We start from the raw sequence: 25,969 nt of genomic DNA, 5'->3' as shown, positions 1-25,969 counted from the left end.
AGTCGGCCATTACTGCCTAAAAAGGACAAAATGACAGTGGAGCACCCCCACTGGACATTGATCAGAACAGATACTACACTTGATTTTAGTCAAAGCAGAGATTCACACTGTTGCAGTGCATTAGTTTGCCAGTGTGCCTTAAAGCGGAGCTCCACCCTAAAGTGGAACTTCCGCTCATTGGATTCCTCCCCCACCTCCGGTGCCACAATTGGCACCTTTCAGGGGGGGGGGGCAAGATACCAGTCTTTGACAGGTATCCTTTCCCACCTCCGGGAGTCCGGCCTCAGTGTCACCGCGGGGCTCCCTCCTCCTCCTCCCCTGGCGGCTGGGATAATAGGAGAGAGGAGAAGGGCCTCTTGCATGAGCTGTAGGGTTCCCGGCGTGAAGCTGAAAGGCTACACTGCTGGGTTCCCTTACCCGTAATGGTGGCGGCAGCACCCGACAGCTGATGGATACATAAGCTGCGGTGCCAGCAGCTGCAGTATGTGTAGCTGCTGGCTTTTATTTTCCCGGACCTCCGCTTTAAATCCATGCACAGCAGTGAACTGGGATGGCACAGGGTAAGAGTTTGGCGTTACAAGGCACAGAAGTGGGTTTGCATTGCACATCAACCAATGACATTCAAAACGAATATGCAATGCCCGTTTTAAAATGATCCAGGTCTGCCTACTATGGATTAAGCCCTTGTCTTTACCACCACAATGAGCACAATGGACTTTACCAATCTGAATGAGATTGCTTGCTGTTGGGCAATACAGAATGGCTGTACTAAAGATGGGATGACAACCTGTTCTGCATGGCAATCCCTCTAAATAGCGACAAAGTGTACAGATATAGCCGTTATTAGCCATGGTACAGAGAGTACGCCAATCTGTCACAAATCGCATGCATACGGAACTAGCTCATTTCAACACGGTTCTGACAAAGATATTCTATAGATGAACCCCAAGGAGATATTAACACACTGAAATCAGGTTTGGGAATAAAGCTTTTTCTGAGACGTTGTCAGCACCTTGTCATACAACAATGAAGCTATTGAGCCTTCTATGGAAACAAAGCCGGGGCACTAGAAGCTTTAGTTTATTAATAAAATTATGAGCAGAGGATCCAGGCATAGACTGACTAATCCACAAATAAAAAGGGGATGCCCCCCATATAACCCTTGACACAAAAGACGCCATAGAGATGCAGAAATGCAAGCGAATGAATGGACAGGGAGTTCTAGCATCCTCCCACCATCTGCTGTCAGTAGAGAGAGCATTATCCAGACTTGCAAATATGTGACAGGCCAACAATTCTTCCACTACACATCCAAATCTCAACTCTGCAATGAAAGAAAACAGAATGTTCACTGAACAACATCTTGACTAAAGCCAAACAAGGATCACCAAGTAGAACTTCGAGTCTACTCAGCAATAGGAGAAGGTTATGGATGCGTCCTTTTCAAAGGCCTTGTGTGCTTCTTGGCAAAAGATTAACAATACTAGGAGGAACTTCACCCACCAATGAGAATAGAAGCCTGCTTTCCCTTCGTGAAGGTCCTATCCCATGCCGCCATCTTCCATTTTACATCACTGGGAGCCGCACGTCTCTTCCTAGTTCTTGCAGTTGGATCCCCGATGACATGGTGGTAAATCATGCACATGTGCAAACAGAGATCTGGCGCCATGTCCGTTTACAGATTGTTCCTTGGAAATTACAGGCATACCCCGCTTTAGGTACACTCGCGAGTAAGGACGTACCTGCGAGTCTATGTAAAGTGCCTTACAAGTACTGTACAGACATTTTGCAGCCACAATAGAAGGAGCTGAAGCTCAGAGAGCATACCCCGCCCTGTTCCAGTGTGCCCCTGACACCCCCACTACACCCTAGAAGTGAAAAAAGGTATTGTTTCACTTTAAAGCGGTAGTTCCCCCTCAAAAAAATTGCTACCCTTAGATTGATGCTCATTTTGTCTAGGGGAATTGGCTAGTTTTAAAATCGAAGCTGTACTTACCGTTGTAGAGAGGGATCTTCTCCGCCGCTTCCGGGTATGGTCTCCGGGCGTTCCTTCTTGATTGACAGGCTTCCGACGGTCGCATCTATCGCGTCACGATTTTCCGAAAGTAGCCGAACGTCGGTGCGCAGGCTCTGTATAGAGCCGCACCGACGTTCGGCTTCTCGTGACGCGATGGATGCGACCGTCGGAAGCCTGTCAATCAAGAAGGAACACCCAGTCCCGAAGACCATACCCGGAAGCGGCGAAGAAGATCGCTCTATACAACGGTAAGTACAGCTTCGATTTTAAAACAACTAGCCGATTCCCCTAGACAAAATGAGCATCAATCTAAGGGTAACATTTTTTTTGAGGGGGGAACTACCGCTTTAAGTACACTTTCGTTTTACATACATGCTCTGGTCCCATTGTGTACTTAAAAGTGGGGTATGCCTGTAACGCTTCCTGAGATATTAATGTTACATATTCCAGGAGACGTTACTTTTTACTAGGGATGCACACATGCCATTATTTTTTCCTTTTAACACTTGGAGTACCGATACTTTAAAGCGGAGTTCCACCCAAAATTGGAACCACTCCTCGCCCCCTTACATGCCACATTTGGCATGTAATTTCAGTAGGAGTGGGATTTCCTGTCCCACTTCCTCCTTCCGCCCAGGCACCGCTTAGGCGATACGTCATATCGCCTTTTGGCAGCCCCTCCCTGTAGGCGATCACCTGGGACACGTGACAGGTCCCAGGCGATCGCCTGTCCACTCAGGTAGCTTATCCCCGCTCGCGCATACGCAGTGAGTGCACGGCCGTGAAGCCGAAAACGGTCACAGCCAGGTGCCCACAGTTAGAATGGAGGCTCCATCGGAGAGGGGGGGGGGGGGGGGGAGGAGCGGAGCTCCGGGCGGCTCGTCGCTGGACAGTAGAGCAGGTAAGTATGTTTATTAAAAGCCAGCAGCTATGCTTCTTGTAGCTGCTGACTTTTAATAGACATAAAAAAAAGGCTGGAACTCCCCTTTAAGTACTCGCCAATACCAATTACCAATTGCCTATGAAGAGCAGGAAGGGGGGTGGTTTGGGGGTGGGGGAGTAAGTGAGGACAGGGTGGGATAGGGGTTGAGAAGTGGAGTGCAGCTTATCATGCAGGTGGATCCTCTGGAGCTGGGACCAGCTGAGCACTGTCGATACATCTGGACCTGTCTTTTCCTCCTGGGGCTAAGGGGGAACTCAGTGGGGGTCCAGAGGTAGAGTGGGCGGGGGCTCCAAAATTCTGTGTACCAAAGAGCCAATCCCCCTACTGTGCAGCTATTTTTAAAAAACTTCTCCGGGTCCCCCCCATGTTCTGTGGGTGCCGGGGGACAGAAAGCAAACTATTTAACCACTTTTGGGTTTAGGTGGATTAATCCGCAGCAGTGCTCCCGGCCGGCCCCAGTGTACTGATATAGAATAGGCCGGCATTCAATGTAATTGGGTGGAGCGCTGCTGCGGAATATAATATGGCTAAACCCGGAAGTGGTTAAATAGTCCGCTTTCTGTCCCCCGGCACCCACCGAATACTTTTTTTTTTTTTTTTTAAAGCTATACAGTGGGAGATTAGCTCGGGAAGTGGTTCTGTTATCCTGACTGGACGTTCTATTGACGTCCAGCAAGATAACATGCGGGCGCGCGCAGCGATCGGTGATGTGGGGTGTCAGTCTGACATCCTGCATCTCCGTTCTCGGTAAAGAGCCTCCGGCAGAGACTCTTTACCACGTGATCAGCCGTGTCCGATCATGGCTGATCACGATGTAAACAGGAAGAGCCGTCGATCGGCTGTTCCTCACTCGCGTCTGGCTGCTCTCCTGACAGGGGGGTTTGCATTTGATTGTTAATCAGCGCAGCCCCCCCCCCCCCACGGATGCCCACACTGGACCATCAGGGAAGTCCCAAGCATGTGGATGGCCAGGTACATCCCACATGGCCATCCACATATGCAAATTGATGCCAAATATGTGCCAATCAGTGCCCACAAATGGGCACTGATTGGCACCATTGTGAAAGACCGCAAATCAATGATGCCCAGCAATGTCACCCAGTGTCCACCAGTGCCACCTATCAGTGACCATCAGTACCCATCAGTGCCACCTATTGGTGCCCATCAGTCCCGCCTATTGGTGCCACATACCAGTGCCGCCTATCAGTGTCTGTCATCAGTGCCGCCTTATCAGTGCCCGTCAGTGCAGCTGCCATATCAGTGCCCGTCATTGAAGTAGAATTTTTTTTTTTTTTTTTTGGGAAAAAAGTAAACCTTTTTTTTTTCAAAATTTTCTGTCTTTATTTTTTGCGCAAAAAATAAAAACCGCAGAGGTGATCAAATACCACCAAAATAAATCTCTATTTGTGGGAACAAAATGATAAAAAATGTGTTTGGGTACAGAGTAGCATGACCGCGCAATTGTCATTCAAATTGCGACAGCGCGGAAAGCTGAAAATTGGCTTGGGCAGGAAGGTGTATAAGTGCCTGGTATTGAAGTGGTTAAATAGAAAAAAAAAAACACTATCTTTAAAATCTAAAAATGTTGTTTTATTAAATTAAATTTGATTAAAAAAAAAATAAAAAATTATTTAAATAAAAAAGAAAATATCAGGGTTTTTTTTTTTTTAAACATACATTTTTATCTACCCTGTTTGTGATGCTCAGATATAGTTAACCCTTTAATAACATCAAAGAGTAAAAAGATGTGTATTATAAAAAGCAACCAAGTCATGCAAGTATGGCGGGGCAAGGTTACGAGTGATTACAACCTATGGACACTGGACAGTATACTCAAAGCTATTTGTCCCAGTTGGAAATTTTTAGGTAACAATTCATAGGCTGTGCATTTTTCTTTGTCATTGAAAAACACAATAGAGAAAAAGAAATCAGCCACAAATTTCTATCAGATATCCTTCCGAGTCCCGATATAAACTGCAAACTGTACTCAGTCCAACTCGAGGAACAGACTGCCAGGATCAGTGGGATTATCGAAGAATGCCAGTGTGCTGCCACTTTTATATGAAGCCCAGTCACCGATGTAGACGGCATTCCCAGCCAGCACATAGGGCTGTACAGGCTTTGCAGCTTCGGAAGGGAGCTAGAAATCATTATGGTGTAACCTGCAGTTCTTCCCCTGGGAATTAAGAAATCCAAAACAAACACAGGCAGTGAGAGGAGAAGCTCCAACTAGCTACTGGTAGTTGTCCTGAAGCCTTCTACTTTAATGGTATGTAAAAATCCAAAGCACAGGCCTGGGGGGGGGGGGGGGGGGATATAACACAAAGAGCCATTCAAATTGCACACCAGTGAAGTGACAGATGGAAAGCACAGAGGATAGACGGGTGAAAAAAACATATCACACGTGTAGCAACGAGAACAAATACACACGCTTCTGTCATATAATATGTATATACAGGGGAGAGAGGGCGAAGGTAGCGCGCATGCAGAGTCTCAGAGTCACCACCACTGATCCACAGATAAGGGAACGAGGATGATCTTATATGGCAACATCAGGAACAGGGAGACACAAAATACGATTTAGTTCAGAAGTTCAGTCAAATTCGTTTGATCTATTGGTCTGAATGAATACTGAGAACGCCAAATCATATAAAACCTTGTGGTGCAGGACAGCAGCCCCCATTCACACTGGTGCGACTTGTTATGCGACTTCACAGGTCCAAATTGTATGAAAAGTTGCACCTTATGGTGAGTAACTTGTATAGCGCTGACAATTGCGAACCGAAACGCCTCAAGGCGCTTGTATCCAGAGTCGTGCTAATCCTTCAGAAGAGATGGGTCTTCAGTTTTTTCCTAAAAGCCCGATGGTTTTCTTCCATGCGAATGGTTGTGGGTAGAGCATTCCAAAGCCGAGGTCCTTGGACTGAAAATCTACGTTCTCCCTTAGATTTGTAGCGGGCTGTGGGGATTTCGAGGAGGTTTTGGTCAGTTGATCGTAGCACCAGATTGGAGACGTATGGTTTAAATTTTCTCGTTTAAGTATTGCGGAGCGCTTCCTTGTGCGCATTTGTGGGTGAGGCAGAGTGTCTTGAATGTGATCCGATCCTTTACGGCTAGCCAGTGGAGGGACCTCAAGACCGGGGTGATAGATTCCCACGTTTTTTTACCCGTTACCAGTCTGGCTGCCGTGTTCTGGATGACTTGTAGACGTGAAATCTGGTATTTGGGTAGTCCTAAGTAGAGGGAGTTTGCGTAGTCGAGTCGGGAATTGATGATTGTGCCAACCACTACTGCTTTATCCTCTTCCGGGATGAAGGGAATGAGTCTACGTAGCATGCGGAGAATGTAGTGAGAACTGCTGACTACTGCTCCTATTTGTGCGTCCATAGTCATGTCTGAGTCAAAGGTGACTCCGAGGCTTTTGACTTTGTTGGTTGGGTTGATGGTTTGTCCCAGAATGGTGGGTGGTGTCCATGTGGTCCTAGAATTCGATTTCCGATTTGCGTGAAGGATAAGGAGTTCTGTTTTCGATCCATTGAGTTTGAGTGAGCATTCAGTCATCCAATTATAGATCAGTGCGAGGCATTTTCCTAGTCCCTGATATTGGTGGATTTTTTTGGTGATTCGAAAGTAAAGTTGGCCAGCAATGGAACTGTTTAAAACAGGAAAAAGGTTCCTGCACTATTTTAGCGATTTCAGGTGAAACTTACATAGAAGTAGAACAGATGTCAGGCAAGTCACATTTGAAATCGCACTGACCTGTGGCTTTGAGATCATCCTATCATTAGTAAAGTAGCACAATTTAAAAGTCTGATTCAGTGTGAACTTCACACCACAGAGGTGCAACCGAGCGAACACACTTTTTTGTGCGTTTCCCATGCGTTACATTTAGAATTTCCCATTCCCTTCAATGAGCTGCCCTATGCATGACAATCTTGCAAAAAAAGTCTCTGCAAGATTTTAAAAACTGTGCCACATCAAAAACGCATAGTACTGCAGCTTAAGAATGAATGGCACCACAGTACATGTTAAAAAGAGCAGTGTATTTTGTGTATTGCAAGAAAAAACGCACTTTTGCATGCGTTCTGCAACAGGTGTGAACACAGCTTTTAAGAACACCAAAGAAAACTGAGACATACATAGTAAAACAGCCCCAAGCCTGAGCAACTGCTGAGGGTTGAGGAAAAACCTGGCAACCTACCTTGTAAAATATTTTACTTAGAGAAACAAGTGTTTCAGAGACTGAGAAATGGCCCAGAGAATCGCCAAAAGTCAGATATGACTGAACAGATATTGAGCATTATTTTCCCTTTGCTTTAGGTCAGTAGTAGCAAATTAGGCCTTCCAACACCACCTTCTGCCTGCCTTTATTTGCGTTGTCCGATGAAAAAAGTAGGACATGCCATTCATTGTTCAGCTCAGCTGGTTGCGACGCAGTACATTGCATCACAACCCACTGCTGTAAATAAAAGACACACGAATGGTTCCTTTGTGACAGGTCAATAAAGTTGATAAAAAATAAACAAACAGTGCAATGCGTCATTTATAACACATCAGCACCAAATATTGTGAATGAGTCCTTACAGCCAGCAAAATACGATTAGACAGCTTCAGCAGCTAGGATCCGATTTATAAAAGTGTGGTGTAACTCAACAGAAGGAAAACTACCTACTGCATCAGTATTTCCTAAATACAGTCCTCAATGAAGGCCCCTTGAACCCCCCCCCCCCCCCCCTTCAGGGAAAGGGAGCTTTGACTGTTGGAAGCATGGCATCACTGTGGGTGTAATTAGTTCCCTTGGGATTGGCTACAAAGACCTGAGGTGACTTGGTGGAGCCTAAACTCTAGGGAAAGGCTACACCGGAGCACATCCAACTGCTCTGAGGAGATTCAGTTGTCACAAGAGATGACCACCCTCCCACCCGTTGGGATGTTTGGTCAGTTTTATTGCCGATTTTGACCTTGCCAGCAATTAATGTTGCTTTATGGGCTATGCCCTCAAGTTAAGTTCTGGGGTCAGTCTAATGCCTGTCTGGCACTGATGGCAAGGACATGCTGCTTAGGCTATGTGAGTTTATGTTTTATGGGTGCTCACAGTATATCTGTGACTGACATTGTTGCTTGGTACATTGGGAAAGTTCAATAAAAGCTGTGGCCTTGCCCTATTTCCACCCTTATCAGCTTCTGTATCTTTTTTTTGGGGGGGGGGGGTATTGGTTTATTGGTCATAAAACAGCCTATGCTTCTCAGAAGTCAAGACCACCAACATGTTTTCTACCTTCCATCCAATTAAACAGATGTGCTCATGAGATACTGTATAAACACAGCAAACTGATTAGCGATTCTGAGAAGGGATCTGGAAAACATGATCCATACTCTACAAGGGCTGGCCTAGGAATGCCTGCACTATGACATGACCTGAACATCTCCCTTGCCTCTTGTGTCTATCGCCGCTCCTCTAAAGTCGCCACAGAATCAAAATGTAGTCAGTTTAGCAGGAACCGGCTACATTTCGATCCATTTATGGGGAAGGCTGGTTGTAATTAGGTCTTTCCATCAATCAGATTTTTTTCACCCAATCACTGCCAGAAGAGATCCTTGTATTCTGCCGGTGGGGAGAGCTCCCTGCGCACACAATAGTGCTGCAGAAGGGATTCCCCCCCCCCTCCCGACACTTTCTGTGGTAATGAGAGAGCTGAACAATTTTCTTTCCCTCAACCCTTGGTGGAAAGAAAGAAAATTGCATAATGTATGGCCTTGCCTTAGATTGCAAGCTTTTTTCTGGATAAGGGCTCTCATTCACTCACAGCATTTCATTATTTTCACTATAAAATACAAATGACAAAATTCAAGCACAAGGTGACTTTCACATAAGCGTCACTGCAAATTACGATAATCAAAAAAATCAATACCCTAAATCACTTTAAAGTGGAGGTTCACCCAAAAAGTTAATTTTTAACATTAGATTGAGGCTCGTTTTGTCAAGGGGAATCTGGTGTTTTTTTTAAAATCGAAGCAGTACTTACCGTTTTAGAGAGAGATCTTCTCCGCCGCGTTCCGGGTATGGGCTGCGGGACTGGGCGTTCCTATTTGATTGACAGGCTTCCGACAGTCGCATACATCGTGTCACGATTTTCCGAAAGTAGCCGAATGTCGGTGCGCAGGCACCGTATAGAGCCGCACCGACGTTCGGCTTCTTTCGGCTACTCGTGACGCGATTTATGCGACCATCGGAAGCCTGTCAATCAAATAGGAACGCCCAGTCCCGAAGACCATACCCGGAAGCGGCGGAGAAGATCTCTCTAAAACAGTAAGTACTGCTTCGATTAAAAAAAAAAAAAAAAAAACACCCGATTCCCCTTGACAAAATGAGCCTCAATCTAATGTTAAAAAAAAAAATTCGGGTGAACTCCCGCTTTAAGTTCAATCTGTTTGTAATTTGGAACAGGTAACATTTTGTAAGTGTAGCTCCAGCCAAAAAATCTACTTTTAAGCTTTTTCGATAACATAGAGAAGGGTTATCACCCCTGTAACATTTGTTTTGCTGTCTGTGTCCCTGTTCAGAACATTTCACCTCACTTTGTCCCAATGACAAATGGATTTTGAAAATTTTGGGTTGTTAGGGAAACAAGGATTGGTGATAGAGTATCAGTGGAGACACATTTTTCCCATAATAACCAACAGGACTGATTTTTCCCTTCCTAGGGGTAGAATTCCTCTCACTTCCTGTTGTCTCCCTCTGTTTGTAAGTAGGAGTCGTTTGTAAGTCGGATGTTTGTAAGTAGGGGACCGCCTGTAAAGTAATGATATACCCAGCTACTTTATTTGCCTTTTTTCAACCTTTTAACCACTTAAAGCGGAGGTTCGGACGTTTTTTTTTTAAGTCAGCAGCTACAAATAAAAAAAAAAAAAAAAAAAAAAGGACCCTAATATAACTTTTTTTTTTTTCCTTTCTTTCTTTACACATTACAATATTTTTTATTGCATTTCCTGAAATTTGATTGAAGCAAAGATAATTAGATCTTATTTTATTGCCATCTTGTTTGATAACCTAATGTTTAGGGGTTTTAAATCTTTAAAATATAGTTTTTCAGAATTGCGATCTTTATTCTAAGCAAAAAAAATTGTGACTCCCATTTTAGCCAGAATCGCGTGGTTTTACTTCAAAGCCTCCATAGAAGTCTATGACAAAACTCGCTTACAGTACCTGCAGCTTCTGCTTCACTTTGTTTTGGAGAAATTGCAGGCATGTGATACACACACACACACACACACACACACACACACACACACACAAGAAAAAAAATTCATCATTGAAGGATTACCGAAGAATATCAGAAGTATCAAAAACGCATAAAAGATAAAAAGCAAGTTGAAGCGGTAGGTAAGGGGTTGTAAAGGTAAAAACAATTCCCCTAAATAGCTTCCTTTACCTTAGTGCAGTCCTCTTTCACTTACCTCATCCTTCCATTTTGCTTTTAAATGTCATTATTTCTTTTGAGAAATCCTCACTTCCTGTTCTTCTGTCTGTAACTACACACACAAATGCAACGCTTTCTCCCTGGTGGAGAAAGCCTCTTGAGGGGGCAAACAGGCAAGTCAGGACGCTCTCTACTTTGCAGATAGAGAAAGGAGCTGTGTGTTAGACCCCTTTCACACTGAGGAGTTTTTCAGGCGGTACAGCGGTAAAAATAGCGCTGCTATACCGCCTGAAAAACCCCTTCACTGCCTACTCAATGTGAAAGCCAGAGGGCGGGAGACAAAAAAAATCTCCTGTCAGAGGCATCTTTGGAGCGGTGAGAGGAGCGGCATGTATACCGCTCCTTCCCATTGAAAACAATGGGAAACCGCGCATTACCACCCTCTATAGAGGTGCATTGCGGGCGGTATTAACCCCTTTTTTTGGCCGCTAGCGGGGGTTAATACCGCACAGCTAGCGGCCGAATCCCGGCGGTACAACGCCGCTATTTTTAGCGGCGTTATACCGCCACCACGGCTCCCGCCCCAGTCTGAAAGGGGCCTTGGTGGGCATCCTGACACTCCTGCATGCCCCCTCAAGAGGTTTTCTCCACACCAGGGAGAAAGCCTTGCATTACTGTGTGTAGTTACAGACAGAAGAACAGGGAGTGAGGATTTCTCTAAAAAATTGAAGGATGAGGCAAGTGAAGGCCCCTTTTAAGGCTAGCTTCACACATGTCTGGCTGCTGTTTACCGTTCCGGTGTGGTTTTGTTCACAGGTACAGGTGCACATTTTTGCTCCGGAAACTGTCAGAATCGAGCAATCTGCGATGTTCGATTGCTCGGGGGGGGGGGGGGGGGGTACGACCTTCACTTCTCTTTTAAAGTAGAGGTTCACCCAAAAAATACATTTTTAACATTAGATTGAGGCTATTTAAGGGGAGCAGAAACGGGTATTTTTTTTAAAATCAATGCCGTACTTACCGTTTTCGAGATGGATGTTCTCCCGCCGCTTCCGGGTATGGGCTGCGGGACTGGGTGTTCCCATTTAATTGACAGCCTTCCGACCGTCGCATACAGCGCGTCACGAGTTTCCGAAAGTAGCCGAACGTCGGTGCGCAGGCGCCGTATAGAGCCGCACCGACGTTCGGCTTCTTTCGGCAACTGGTGACGCGCTGTATGCGACGGTCGGAAGGCTGTCAATCAAATAGGAACGCCCAGTCCCGAAGATCATACCCGGAAGCGGCGGGAGAACATCCATCTCAAATACGGCAAGTACGGCATTGATTTTAAAAAAAATACCCGTTTCTGCTTCCCTTAAATAGCCTCAATCTAATGTTAAAAAAAAAAAAATTCGGGCTTAAGCCTCATACACACACGATGGAAAAAACAGATAAAAATTCCGCTTTCGACGCAATCAAACAATAATCTGATCGTTCTTACACAGCTTTCATCCAAAATTTTCCGAAGGGACAAACATGAAAATTTCCTTGTACGATACCAGATCATACGATTTTTGTTTATTAGTTTTCAGCTGAAAATACAATACAAATACACTACAACACATTACATCACTTCCCGGATTTTTCTTCTTTCACACAAGATTTTTTTTTACATTAGTAACCTATTTGCATTCGATATGGAGACTCAAAAAAAAAAAAAAAAAAAAAAAGAGGATGATCATTCATTCGATAATCTCCTCATGTGTACTAGGCTTTAATGTGTGTTGAAGTTGTAGCGAGTGTAAATGAGCCGATCCTTATGGTGGTGAGCGGTCCCAGCAACACAATGGCTGGGGTGACGTGGCCTGATTGGCTTAATGCTAATAAAATACAGGTCACAAGAGAAACACATTCTCCGATGATTGATACAAATCGTCATTGATCACAGGGGGCGTTGGTCTAGTTGAGACCCCATATTGTCAAAAGACATTAAAAGAACAATAAGACGACCCCATTACCCCACAATCATACAACAATCACATGTGTTGCCCGTTGCTAATTTTCTTACGATTTCAGAAAATTATTTATTGAATCTTCTTTTAAAGAAAAAAAAAAAAAAAAAAGCCTACATCTAGCCATAAGGCTTGTTTCCACTGGCAGCAAAAAACTCGATTGTTGGGTGCTTTTCCGACCCATTAAATGCCCAAAAAGCACCTAGGTATGACAATTAGATGCAGGGCTGTGGAGTCGGTAGATAAATGTTCCGACTCCGACTCCTCAGTTTTATGTACTTCCGACTCCGACTCCTCGACTCCGACTCCTCTGTATTAATATGCGAATGTATTTTATACATTCCTTGAGGGAAAGAAATGCAACCTACCACAGGACTACTGGCTGGGAAGCCAACAGTCTACTGTATTGCACAGTTTAAGCAAAAGACAAAGGAAGGGGCATTTATTCTAAAACATGATTTTCCTAGGAGAATCCTATAGTCATGTTTAAAGTTTAAGCTAACAATCGGAGTTTACAAGTTTTTATAGCCTTAGCTAAATGACAGCAGCTTTTCCAATGGTTTACAGCTTCAGTCTTGAACTATTGGCCCTCCATTCCCTTCACTTATACAAGTGTCTCACTATCTAGTCCTGCAAAAAACATATGTATTTAATCCCTTATCAGTGAGAGGCTAGGTTACACATGGATGCTGCGTTCCCTGTAAAAGCAGAACACAACACTATGGAAAGTATAAGTATTGCAGCTCCTAATTGTGCGTTGCGTGCCATATAGTGAAGCACATGAAAAGCATGCTTCTTCACGGTCACTTAACGTGTTTGTTTTGCGGTTACGTGAGGCACTGCATGCATTGGTCTTTATTCTTACAGTAGAGAAGTCATTAATTATAACTTTTTGTGAATTGGGACATTTAAACTTGCTTTTTTTTTTTTATTCCAATCTAAATTTAGTATAGGAGTCGGAGTCGGTGCATTGTTTGCCGACTCCGACTCCAGGTACCCAAAATTTCCTCCGACTCCTCGACTCCGACTCCACAGCCCTGATTAGATGAACAGTCGCAGTACTCACAGAAGTGACAGTTAGGGTGTATCTATATATATAAAACTCAACGTGTCTGGGTGTGTGTGTGTATGTATGTATGTTCCAGCATCACGTCCAAACGGCTAAAGATATTTACATGAAACTTGGCACACATGTTACTTATATGTCAGCAACAAACATAGGATAGGTGGTTTAACCCTTACCCACCCCCATTTGCCATGGTCGGGGTTTTTCTTTAAAGTCCCATTCAACTCTATGGGAAATACATGTTACTTCATAACTTCCAAACGGCTGTAGATATTTCGATAACACTTGGTCACATGTTACTTATATGTCCACTTAAACTATAGGATATTTAATTTAACCCTTACCCACCCCCATTTGTGAGGGTCGGGGTTTTTGTTTAAAGTCCCATGCAAATCAATGGGAAATGTATGTTCCCACATAACTTCTGTACGCCTGGAGATATTTCAATAATACCTGGTACACATATTACTTATATGCCAAATAAAAATATATGACAGTTAAATTAACCCTTACCTACACCCTTATATAAAAGATGGGTATATTTATATTACTATGATTTTCCTCCCCAAAAGGTTAAGATAGGAAGACCGGGCAACGCCGGGTATTCAGCTAGTTTAAAAATAAAACAAACACAGCAAAGTGCGAAATTGGCTTCCATTCACACCTGAGGGATTTTTTCACTCATTTCCAGAAGCATGACAACTCTTGACAATAACATTTCCAAGGGCCCATTCACACTGATGCCCGTCATGCCAACTATAAGGGTCTCCTTGGGGTAGCATTGTGCAATGTTTGGCTCTGTAGACTTTAATGGGAAAAAACATGTCCTACATAGCCAGCCCCCCTCCTACTAGCAACCTACTTTTCATTCGCCCATACGAAATTGCTCACACCTGAAAAGGCGCGAAAGCCGTATTGACACTTACGCGTATAATCGTTGGTCTTTTTATTGCATTTTCAGGGTCTGAGCCAATGGAAAGCTCATTGCTAGGCAAGAAAATTTGCAACACAATGAATGTTACATGCGTTTTCCCACACTACCATTGAGTGACAAGCTTGAAGTGACACTATGGTCAGATGTGAATGGACACCATGAAATAATGACAAGCATCTACAGCAGGGGTCTCAAACTGGCGGCCCTCCAGTTGTTGCAAAACTACAAGTCCCATGAGGCATTGCAAGGCTGACCGTTACAAGCATGACTCCAACAGGCAGAGGGATGATGGGACTTGTAGTTTCACAACAGCTGGAGGGCCGCCAGCTTGAGACCCCTGCTCTACAGTGATCCTCGCTGTCTTCTGGGTTCCATGCCCAGTGGTTGCCTTGCTGCTCAATAACCATAGGGCTTCACTCACTTGGCATGGACGCCATTCACAGAGCATCGTGTGTTTTTCTCAATGGATGCAAGCATTTGCCGATTGGATGAGATGACGATTGTGGTGTCATCACTCCACCCCATCCAATCGGAGATCACCTTCATTGAGAAAAATACAAGGTGTTCTCTGAATGATGCCTGTGCCAAGTGACTGAACATCTATGGTTACAAAGCGGCATGGAAGCTGCTCAGCATGGAACGCTGTAATGCCAACTACTACATCCAGCGATATCCAGATGCCACAGGTATGGTATATGTATACTTGCAGAACAAGCTGGACCATTGTAACTATGCAAAGAAATAAAATACCTGGAGTAGGCTGCTTTCTGGGTGCCTATTACTTGACATGCACCTGTGACATTTGAACATGCGACTCAAAAAACATGTCACGTAGGCGTTTTTACATCAAAGATCAGGGATGGCACACCAAATGTAGGTGATTTTACATCAAAGATGGCACACCAAATGTAGGTGTTTTTACATCAGGGATGGCACACCAAATGTAGGTGTTTTTACATCAAAGATCAGGGATGGCACACCAAATGTAGGTGTTTTTACATCAAAGATCAGGGATGGCACACCAAATGTAGGTGATTTTACATCAAAGATGGCACACCAAATGTAGGTGTTTTTACATCAGGGATGGCACACCAAATGTAGGTGTTTTTACATCAAAGATCAGGGATGGCACACCAAATGTAGGTGTTTTTACATCAAAGATCAGGGATGGCACACCAAATGTAGGTGTTTTTACATCAAAGATCAGAGATGGTACACTAAATGTAGGCGTTTTTACATCAAAGATCAGGGATGGCACACCAAATGTAGACATTTTTACATCAAAGATCAGGGATGGCACACCAAATGTAGGCATTTTTACATCAAAGATCAGAGATGGCACACCAAATGTAGGTGTTTTTACATCAAAGATCAGAGATGGTACACCAAATGTAGGCGTTTTTACATCAAAGATCAGGGATGGCACACCAAATGTAGGCGTTTTACATCAAAGATCAGGGATGGCACACCAAATGTAGGTGTTTTTACATCAAAGATCAGGGATGGCACACCAAACGTAGGTGTTTTTACATCCAAGATCAGGGATGGCACACCAAACGTAGGTGTTTTTATATCAAAGATCAGGGATGGCACACCAAACGTAGGTGTTTTTACATCAAAGATCAGGGATGGCACACCAAACGTAGGTGTTTTTACATCAAAGATCAGGGATGGCACACCAAACGTAGGTGTTTTTACATCAAAGATCAGGGATGGCACACCAAATGTAGGTGTTTTTACATCAAAGATCAGGGATGGCACACCAAATGTAGGTGTTTTTACATCAAAGATCAGGGATGGCACACCAAACGTAGGTGTTTTTACATCAAAGATCAGGGATGGCACACCAAATGTAGGTGTTTTTACATCAAAGATCAGGGATGGCACACCAAATGTAGGTGTTTTTACATCAAAGATCAGGGATGGCACACCAAATGTAGGTGTTTTTACATCAAAGATCAGAGATGGTACACCAAATGTAGGTGTTTTTACATCAAAGATCAGGGATGGCACACCAAATGTAGGTGTTTTTACATCAAAGATCAGGGATGGCACACCAAATGTAGGTGTTTTTACATCAAAGATCAGAGATGGTACACCAAATGTAGGTGTTTTTACATCAAAGATCAGGGATGGCACACCAAATGTAGGTGTTTTTACATCAAAGATCAGGGATGGCACACCAAATGTAGGTGTTTTTACATCAAAGATCAGGGATGGCACACCAAATGTAGGTGTTTTTACATCAAAGATCAGGGATGGCACACCAAACGTAGGTGTTTTTACATCAAAGATCAGGGATGGCACACCAAATGTAGGTGTTTTTACATCAAAGATCAGGGATGGCACACCAAATGTAGGTGTTTTTACATCAAAGATCAGGGATGGCACACCAAATGTAGGTGTTTTTACATCAAAGATCAGAGATGGTACACCAAATGTAGGTGTTTTTACATCAAAGATCAGGGATGGCACACCAAATGTAGGTGTTTTTACATCAAAGATCAGGGATGGCACACCAAATGTAGGTGTTTTTACATCAAAGATCAGGGATGGCACACCAAATGTAGGCATTTTTACATCAAAGATCAGAGATGGCACACCAAATGTAGGTGTTTTTACATCAAAGATCAGGGATGGCACACCAAATGTAGGCATTTTTACATCAAAGATCAGGGATGGCACACCAAATGTAGGCATTTTTACATCAAAGATCAGAGATGGCACACCAAATGTAGGTGTTTTTACATCAAAGATCAGAGATGGTACACCAAATGTAGGCATTTTTACATCAAAGATCAGAGATGGCACACCAAATGTAGGTGTTTTTACATCAAAGATCAGGGATGGCACACCAAATGTAGGCATTTTTACATCAAAGATCAGGGATGGCACACCAAATGTAGGCATTTTTACATCAAAGATCAGAGATGGCACACCAAATGTAGGTGTTTTTACATCAAAGATCAGAGATGGTACACCAAATGTAGGCGTTTTTACATCAAAGATCAGGGATGGCACACCAAATGTAGGTGTTTTTACATCAAAGATGGCACGCCAGGCTCCTGTCTATCCAAACTTACTCTAAAGAGTGCAGGCTAGAAGAGCTTGGCTCAGTAGGTGCAAGCATGACAAAGGGGAGGTCCTAGATGCCACCCATCCAAAAGAAGCCTCAGTCCAGACTCCATCCATGCCACTCCCCCAAAGCATTTTGCCCTGCCCACGAGGCTTAGTCATTGAGGTCCATGTCTGAGCCGCGTGGGCGGAGCGAAACTCATAAGGGGAGTGGCCTGGATGGAGTCTGGGCTGAGGCTGCTTTTGGATGGGCGTCATGTAGGACCTCCCCTCTTTTACCTTTCATGTGTTTTTTTCTCTATGGAGGGTCAGTTCACAAATCTCCGCTGTGAATTACACAGGAACCCTGTGCGTCTTCTGGCCCGTTTCAGATCTAAATTCAGGCAAAAATTTGGGCTGAAACCAGAACTGAACAAGTAAATAGAGACGCACTGGACTCCTGCTGTGAGCCGCTCCAAGCGGCAGTGTGAGCCCAGCCTTAGACCCCTTTCACACTGGCGGTTTTCATGCGTTTTAGCGCTAGGATTATCGATTGTAAACCGCCTCCCATTCATTTCAGTGTTTCTTTTCACACCCAGGCAGTGCGCTTGCGGGACTTTATGAAATGTATTGCAAGCAGCATCTTTGGGGCGGATGTAGAAGCGCAAGGGTTCAGTGAGAAAGCAGCCTTGGGCCAAGTTCACACAAATGTGTTTTGGGGCAATGCGTTTTTAGGCACATTCCCATTGCCCTCCGTTAGAATGCGTGTTTTCATGAAAGGGCATCAGTCTTGCATGCAGCATTTTTGATGCGCTTTTATGAATGTATGTGCTGTAATAGAGATAAATGGGAGCGTGTCTAAAAATGTAGGTAAAACGTTCCAAAAACCGCAGGATTTACGTGTGAACCTTTCTTTGTAGCACACAGAGCAGCACAGCAGTGCGGTGTGTTGTCATGCCGCTTGGCAACACACGGTGCCCATCCACTGCGCTGCAAAAACAGCATCACATCTGCATCTATCCACATTACACATCTCGCCAGCGTCGCGGCGTCAACAGGTAGCATCAGAAACCGTTTGCGTCCTTGCAGCAACCACAGAGACAACTTCTCACGGTGTGGCCAGCGTAAAAGCAACCTTCCTATATCCGTACCCCCCCAGGCGGGCTCCCGCATTCAAAAACCGCTTTGGCCTCCATTGATGCATCTGTGCGCAGTTTTTGCCCATTCATGTTATTGGGGGGGGGGGGTCGCTGTAAGCATGCCCAAAAAGTGCCAGGGTTATTTTTTTTTTCAGATTGTATTGCCCAGAACGCTTAGTAACTGGCGCTGTTGGTGAATTTTGATGCACGATTTTGCGCACGCGTTACAAGGATCATTTGGGGTGCGATTAACAATGAAAAGCGATAATAAATTGCACATTGCTGGAACGCACGCATAACCGTGGATCGCTTAGATCTGAGTGGGCGAGGCACGTTTGCGAGCGTTGAATACGTAGAGCAGCCCCATCATCCAACAATCAGACAGGCTAACCCCCATCACCCCCTGTATGAACATCTGTGGGTATCAGCTCCCTCCAGCAGAACACACACACACATGGACAGCGGTGCCATGCCAGTCGTGCTCAGCCAGCATCCAGTGTGGGTGGAGCAGTGACCGCATTCATCATATGCAGCCCCCCTCCGGGATCTAGTCTTCCCAGGGTAGGCGGAGGGACACACGGTTGCGGAGGGATACGAACGGGTCACACGCGGTACACACAGCACTACTTACAGTTCAGGGCTCAGCTCTGCTTCGTCCCCGGGTACCGCTCTGCTCGCTGCTCGCTGCTTCTGCCGCTGTTCTCAGCCAAATGTTGCGCATGCGCGGAGTCCCCCCCTCCTCCGTCCAGTGTGGAGGCGGTACGAGGCTGCGCGCAGGCGCAATAGCGGAGGTGTGGCGAGCGGTGGACGGGGCTGGGGGGACGCTACGTCACGGGTTGCTAGGGGATGTGATGCTGCAGGAAGCAGCTGTGCTGTCACTCCAATGGCACCCTGCCTTGTATTGGAGACTGTTAGAGAAGCAGTGATGTCAGATAACACACACACACCTAGTGCTGTCATGGTGGGAGGGTAAACACCACAAGTACACTACACATTTGTCATGTGGGTGTGCTGCAATGCTTCGTGTACAGTAATAGGATTCCCTGTCCTACTCAATAAAAGAAACGGAAACATGAAGTAGTGATCGGACGTATAATATATACACTCACCAGCCACTTTATTAGGTACACCCATTTAGTTGCTTGGTAACACAAATTGCTAAGCAGCCAATCACATGGCAGAAACTCAATGCAATTTAGGTTTCTAGATGTGGTGAAGACGACTTGCAGACGTTCAAGCCAAGCACCAGAATAGATAAGAAAGGGGATTTAAGATGCGTGGTTTTGGTGCCAGACTAGGGTTGCCACCTCATTCCTTTAATCACTTCAAAACCGGGCATTTTCACCCCCTTCCTGCCCAGGCCAATTTTCAGCTTTCACTCTTTGAATGACAATTGCGCGATCGTGCGACGTGGCTCCCAAACAAAATTGATGTCCCTTTTTTTACCACAAATGGAGCTTTCTTTTGGTGGTATTTGACCACCTCTCCTTTTTTTTAATTTTTTTGCGCTATAAACAAAAAAAGACAGAAAATTTAGAAAAAAAACACAATAGGCTAGATTCAGGTAGCCGGGCACATTGTTACGGCGGCGTAGCGTATCGTATTTACGATACGCCGCCGTAAATCAGAGAGGCAAGTGCTGTATTCACAAAGCACTTGCCTCCTAAGTTACAGCGGCGTAGCGTAAATGGGGCCGGCGTAAGCGCGCCTAATTCAAATAAGTATGAGGGGGGCGTGGTTTATGTAAATGGGTGATGACCTGACGTGATTGACGTTTTTTACGAACGGCGCATGCGCCGTCCGTGTACATATCCCAGTGTCCATTGCTCCAAAGTACGCCGCAAGGACGTATTGGTTTCGACGTGAACGTAAATTACGTCCAGCCCTATTCGCGAACGACTTACGCAAACGACATAAAAAAATGCAAAATTCGACGCGGGAACGACGTCCATACTTAACATTGCGTACGCCTCATAGAAGCAGGAGTAACGTTACGCCGGAAAAGCCTTACACAAACGACGTAAAAAAAAAATCCTCCGGGCGCACGTACGTTTGTGAATCGACGTATCTAGATCATTTGCATATTCTACGCTGAAAATGACAGAAGCGCCACCTAGCGGCCAGCGTAAATATGCACCCTAAGATACGACGGTGTAAGAGACTTACGCCAGTCGGATCTTTTAGAGTGGGCTAATGTTGGTGTATCTTGCTTTCTGAATACAGAAAGAAGATACGCCGGCGCAGCTTTGAATTTACGCAGCGTATCTATAGATACGCCGGCGTAAATCAATGCTGAATCTAGCCCAATATTTTTTTCTTTTTGCTATAATAAATATCCAATTTTTTTTAAAAAAAAAACAATTTTTTTCCTCAGTTTAGGCCGATACGTATTCTTCTACATATTTTTGGTAAAAAAATCGCAATAAGCGTATATTGATTGGTTTGCGCAAAAGCGTCTACAAAAGAGGGGGTAGATTTATGGCATTTATTTTTATTTTTTTACTAGTAATGGCGGTTATCTGCGATTTTTGTCAGGACTGCGAAATTGCGGCGGACAGATTGGACACTTTCTACACTATTTTGGGACTATTCACATTTGTACAGCGAACAGTGCTATAAATATGCACTTATTACTGTATAAATGTGCCTGGCAGGGAACTAGGGGGCGAGGAAGGGGTTAAATGTGTTCACTGGGAGTGATTCTTACTGTGGGGGGAGGGGACTCACTGGGGGAGGTGACCGATCTGTGTCCCTATATACAAGGGACACACCATCGGTCTCTTCTTACTGACAGAACGTGGATCTCTGTGTTTACACACAGAGATCCACGTCCCTGGCTCTGTAAATGCCGATCGCAGGTACCTGGCGGACATCGCGGCCGACAGGCACGCGCACCAGCATCCGCGTGACCTGGCGGGCACAGTTTTTCCCTGATGCGTGCCCGCGGTGGCAGATGAGCGGCGCGCTGTAGACATCTTTCATCTATAGCGCCGGCGCGAAGTGGTTAAAAGTGAACACATATAAATTATGAATTACACAGGTTCTTTGGCTGATTAAGTTGGTCATTAACCACTTCCCATCCCGCGTAATGTCAAATGATGTCCACAAGGTGGCTCTGTCATCCTGGGTGGACGTCGCCTCACGTGGGTGCCAATCAATATACGCTTATTGCAATTTTTTTTTACCAAAAATATGTAGAAGAATACGTATCGGCCTAAACTGAGAAAAAAAATGGGATATTTATAATAGCAAAAAGTAAAAAAGATTGTGTTTTTTTCTCAAAATGTTCAGTCCTTTTTTTGTTTATAGCGCAAAAAATAAAAAGGTGAGAGGTGATCAAATACCACCAAAAGAAAGCTCTATTTGTGGGAAAAAACGGATGTCAATTTTTTTTGGGAGCCACGTAGCACGACTGCGCAATTGTGCAACATTGCTGAAAGCTGAAAATTGGCCTGGGCAGGATTGGGGGGGAAAATGCCCAGTATTGAAGTGGTTAAACTCACTTGGGCCCAGATTCTCAAAGGAGATACGACGGCGTATCTCCAGATACGCCGTCGTATCTCTGAATCCGAGCCGTCGTATCTATGCGCCTGATTCTTAGAATCAGTTACGCATAGATTTCTATTAGATCCGACCGGCGTAAGTCTCTTACGCCGTCGGATCTTAACTGCATATTTACGCTGGCCGCTAGGGGCGTGTACACTGATTTACGCCTAGAAATATGTAAATTAGCTAGATGCGCAAATTCACAAACGTACGCCCGGCCGACGCAGTACAGATACGCCGTTTACGCTAGGCTTTTCCCGGCGTAAAGTTACCCCTGCTATATGAGGCGTATATGAGGCGTACCAATGTTAAGTATGGCCGTCGTTCCAGCGACGAAATTTTAAAATTTTACGTTGTTTGCGTAAGTCGTCCGTGAATGGGGCTGGACGTAATTTACGTTCACGTCGAAACCAATACATCCTTGCGGCGTACTTTAGAGCAATGCACACTGGGATATGTCCACGGATGGCGCATGCGCCGTTCGTCAAAACGTCAATCACGTCGGGTCATGGTTAATTTACATAACACACGCCCACCTCTTCACAATTTGAATTAGGCGGGCTTACGCCGGCCTATTTGCGATACGCCGCCGCAACTTTCGTTTAAGAATACGGCACTTGCCTGTAAAAGTTGCGGAGGCGTAACGTAAATAGGATACATTACGCCCGTACAAAGATACGCCATTCTACGTGAATCCGGGCCTTGGTTCCTTATCTGCATTAAAATAGCCTCAGAACCGGTGTAATTCATATGTGATCGTGTTTAAAAGGATGAGGTGGCAACCTTATGCCAGACGGGCTGGTCTGAGTATTTCAAAACTGCTGATCTACTGAGATTTTCACACACAACCATGTCTAGGGTTTACAGAGAATAGTCCAAAAGAGAGAAAATATCCAGTGAGCGGCAGTTGTGGAGGAAAATGCCTTGTTGATGTCAGAGGAGAATGGGCAGACTGGTTTGAAATGATGGAAAGGAACAGTGGTGTAGTGTACAGCACTTTCACCTAGTAGTAAAAAGGGTTGCTGGTTCAAATCCCAACCATGACACTACCTGCCTGGAGTTTGCATGTTCTCCCTGTGCCTGCGTAAGTTTCCTCCAAGTACTCTGGTTTCCTCCCACACTCCAAAGACATGCTGGTAGGTTAATTGGATCCTGTCTAAATTAACCGTAGTATACGTATGAATGTGAGTTAGTGAGCTTAGATTGGAATCTCCTTGAGGGCAGGGACTGATGTGAATGTATAATATATGTAAAGTGCTGTGTAAATTGACGGTGCTGTATAAGTACCTTAACCACTTAAGGACCGCCTCCTGCACATATACGTCAGCAGAATGGCACGGCTGTGCACATCCACGTACAGGTACGTCCTGTACTAGTACCCAGCCGTGCCCGCGACCCGGTCCGAAGCTCCGGGACCTCGGGACTTGAGGACCCGATCGCCGCTGGAGTCCCGCGATCGGTCCCCGGAGCTGAAGAACGGGGAGAGCCGTGTGTAAACACGGCTTTCTTCGTTCTTCACTGTGGCGGCAGCATCGATCGTGTCATCCCTTTTATAGGGGGACACAATCGATGACGTCACACCTATAGCCACACCCCACTTCAGGGAACACATAATCCCAACAGCGCCCCCTGTGGTTAACTCCCAAACTGTCATTTTCACAATAAACAATGCAGTTTTTGCTGTGAAAATGACAATTGTCCCAAAAATGTGTCAAAATTGTCCGAAGTGTCCGCCATAATGTCGCAGTCACGAAAAAAAAACGCTGATCGCCGCCATTAGTAGTAAAAAAAAAAAAAAATTAATACAAATGCAATAAAACTATCCCCTATTTTGTAAATGCTATAAATTTTGCGCAAACCAACCGATAAACGCTTATTGCGATTTTCTTTACCAAAAATAGGTAGAAGAATACGTATCGGCCTAAACTGAGGGAAAATTTTTTTTTTTTATATATATATATTTTTGGGGGATATTTATTATAGCGAAAAGTAAAAAAATATTGCATTTTTTTCAAAATTGTTTTGTTTATAGCGCAAAAAATAAAAACCGCAGAGGTGATCAAATACCACCAAAAGAAATCTCTATTTGTGGGAAAAAAAGGACGCCAATTTTGTTTGGGAGCCATGTCGCACAACCGCGCAATTGTCAGTTAAAGCGACGCAGTGCCGAATCGCAAAAAGGGGCCTGGTCTTTCACCTGCATTTTGGTCCGGGTCTTATGTGGTTAAAGGGGAGTTCCAGCCTTTTTTTATGTTTATTAAAAGTCAGCAGCTACAAAAAGTGTAGCTGCTGGCTTTTAATAAACATACACTTACCTGTTCCACGGTCCAGCAACGAGCCGCCCGGAGCTCCACTCCTCTCCCCCCTTCACCTCTGGCGCCTCCATTGCAACTGTGGGCACCCGGCCGTGACAGCTTTCAGCTTCACGGCCATGCACTCACTACGCATGCGCAAATGGCGCAGCGCTACCTGAGTGGACAGGGGTTCGCCTGGGACCTGTCACGTGTCCCAGGTGATCGCCTACAGGGAGGGGCCGCCAAAAGGCGATATGACATACCGCCTTAGTGGTCCCTGGGCGGAAGGAGGAAGTGGGACAGGAAGTCCCACTCCTACTGAAGCCCCCTCCCCCCCCCCAAGAAAATTACATGCCAAATGTGGCATGTAAGGGGGTGAGGAGTGGATTAAGCAGAAGTTCCACTTTTGGGTGGAACTCCGCTTTAAATAAATAAGAGAAAGCGCTGGGAAGCCACCTGTGAGGATCTGATGAGCTACTGAGGAGATCTGGGTGCCTGTCTGGTTCTGCAGCCAGGGAAACCCAATTGAAATAAAGAAGAAAAATCAAAAGAATTGATTGAAAAGCCAATAAAATCTGCTTAAACTAATAACACACAAAGAATTAAATGTTACCATGTTTTTATTGAACACGCCATGTAAACATTCACAGTACAGGTGGAGAAAGTATGTGAACCCCTAGACTAATGACATCTTCAAGAGCTAATTGGAGTGAGGTGTCAGCCAACTGGAGTCCAATCAATGAGATGAGATTGGAGGTGTTGGTTACAGCTGCCCTGCCCTATAAAAAACACACACCAGTTCTGGGTTTGCTTTTCACAAGAAGCATTGCCTGATGTGAATGATGCCTCGCACAAAAGAGCTCTCAGAAGACCTACAATTAGGAATTGTTGACTTGCATAAAGCTGGAAAGGGTTATAAAAGTATCTCCAAAAGCCTTGCTTATCAACAGTCCACGGTAAGACAAATTGTCTGTAAATGGAGAAAGTTCAGCACTGCTTCTACTCTCCCTAGGAGTGGCCGTCGTTTAGAGATGACTGCAAGAGCACAGCGCAGACTGCTCAACGAGGTGAAGAAGAATCCTAGAGTGTCAGCTAAAGACTTACAAAAGTCTCTGGCATATGCTAACATCCCTGTTAGCAAATCTACGAATACGTAAAACACTAAACAAGAATGGATTTCATGGGAGGATAATACAGATTAAGCCACTGCTGTCCAAAAAAACATTGCTGCACGTTTACAGTTTGCACAAGAGCACCTGGATGTTCCACAGCAGTACTGGCAAAATATTCTGTGGACAGATGAAACCAAAGTTGAGTTGTTTGGAAGAAACACAAAACACTGTGTGTGGAGAAAAAGAGGCACAGCACACCAACATCAAAACCTCATCCCAACTGTGAAGTATGGTGGTGGGGGCATCATGGTTTGGGGCTGCTTTGCTGCGTCAGGGCAGATTGCTATCATTGAAGGAAAAATGAATTCCCAAGTTTATCAAGACATTTTGCAGGAGAACTTAAGGCCATCTGTCCACCAGCTGAAGATCAACAGAATATGGGTGTTGCAACA

General features: G+C 44.8%; 1 protein-coding gene across 2 annotated transcripts in view; it reads right to left on the bottom strand.

The window, feature by feature from the left end:
• Window positions 1-19,297, bottom strand: part of CYRIA (CYFIP related Rac1 interactor A) — a 123,192-nt gene extending 103,895 nt beyond the window's left edge. For both annotated transcript variants that reach the window (XM_040348563.1, XM_040348561.1), the window contains exon 1: window positions 19,197-19,297. The gene's annotated coding sequence lies outside the window, so the exon portion shown is untranslated. The remainder of the gene's footprint in view (window positions 1-19,196) is intronic.
• Between the last annotated feature and the right edge of the window lie 6,672 nt (window positions 19,298-25,969).

This window comes from Rana temporaria, chromosome 4 (genome assembly GCF_905171775.1).
Source record: "Rana temporaria chromosome 4, aRanTem1.1, whole genome shotgun sequence".
Classification (NCBI taxonomy): domain Eukaryota; kingdom Metazoa; phylum Chordata; class Amphibia; order Anura; family Ranidae; genus Rana; species Rana temporaria.
This window is presented reverse-complemented; position numbering and strand designations above follow the sequence as displayed.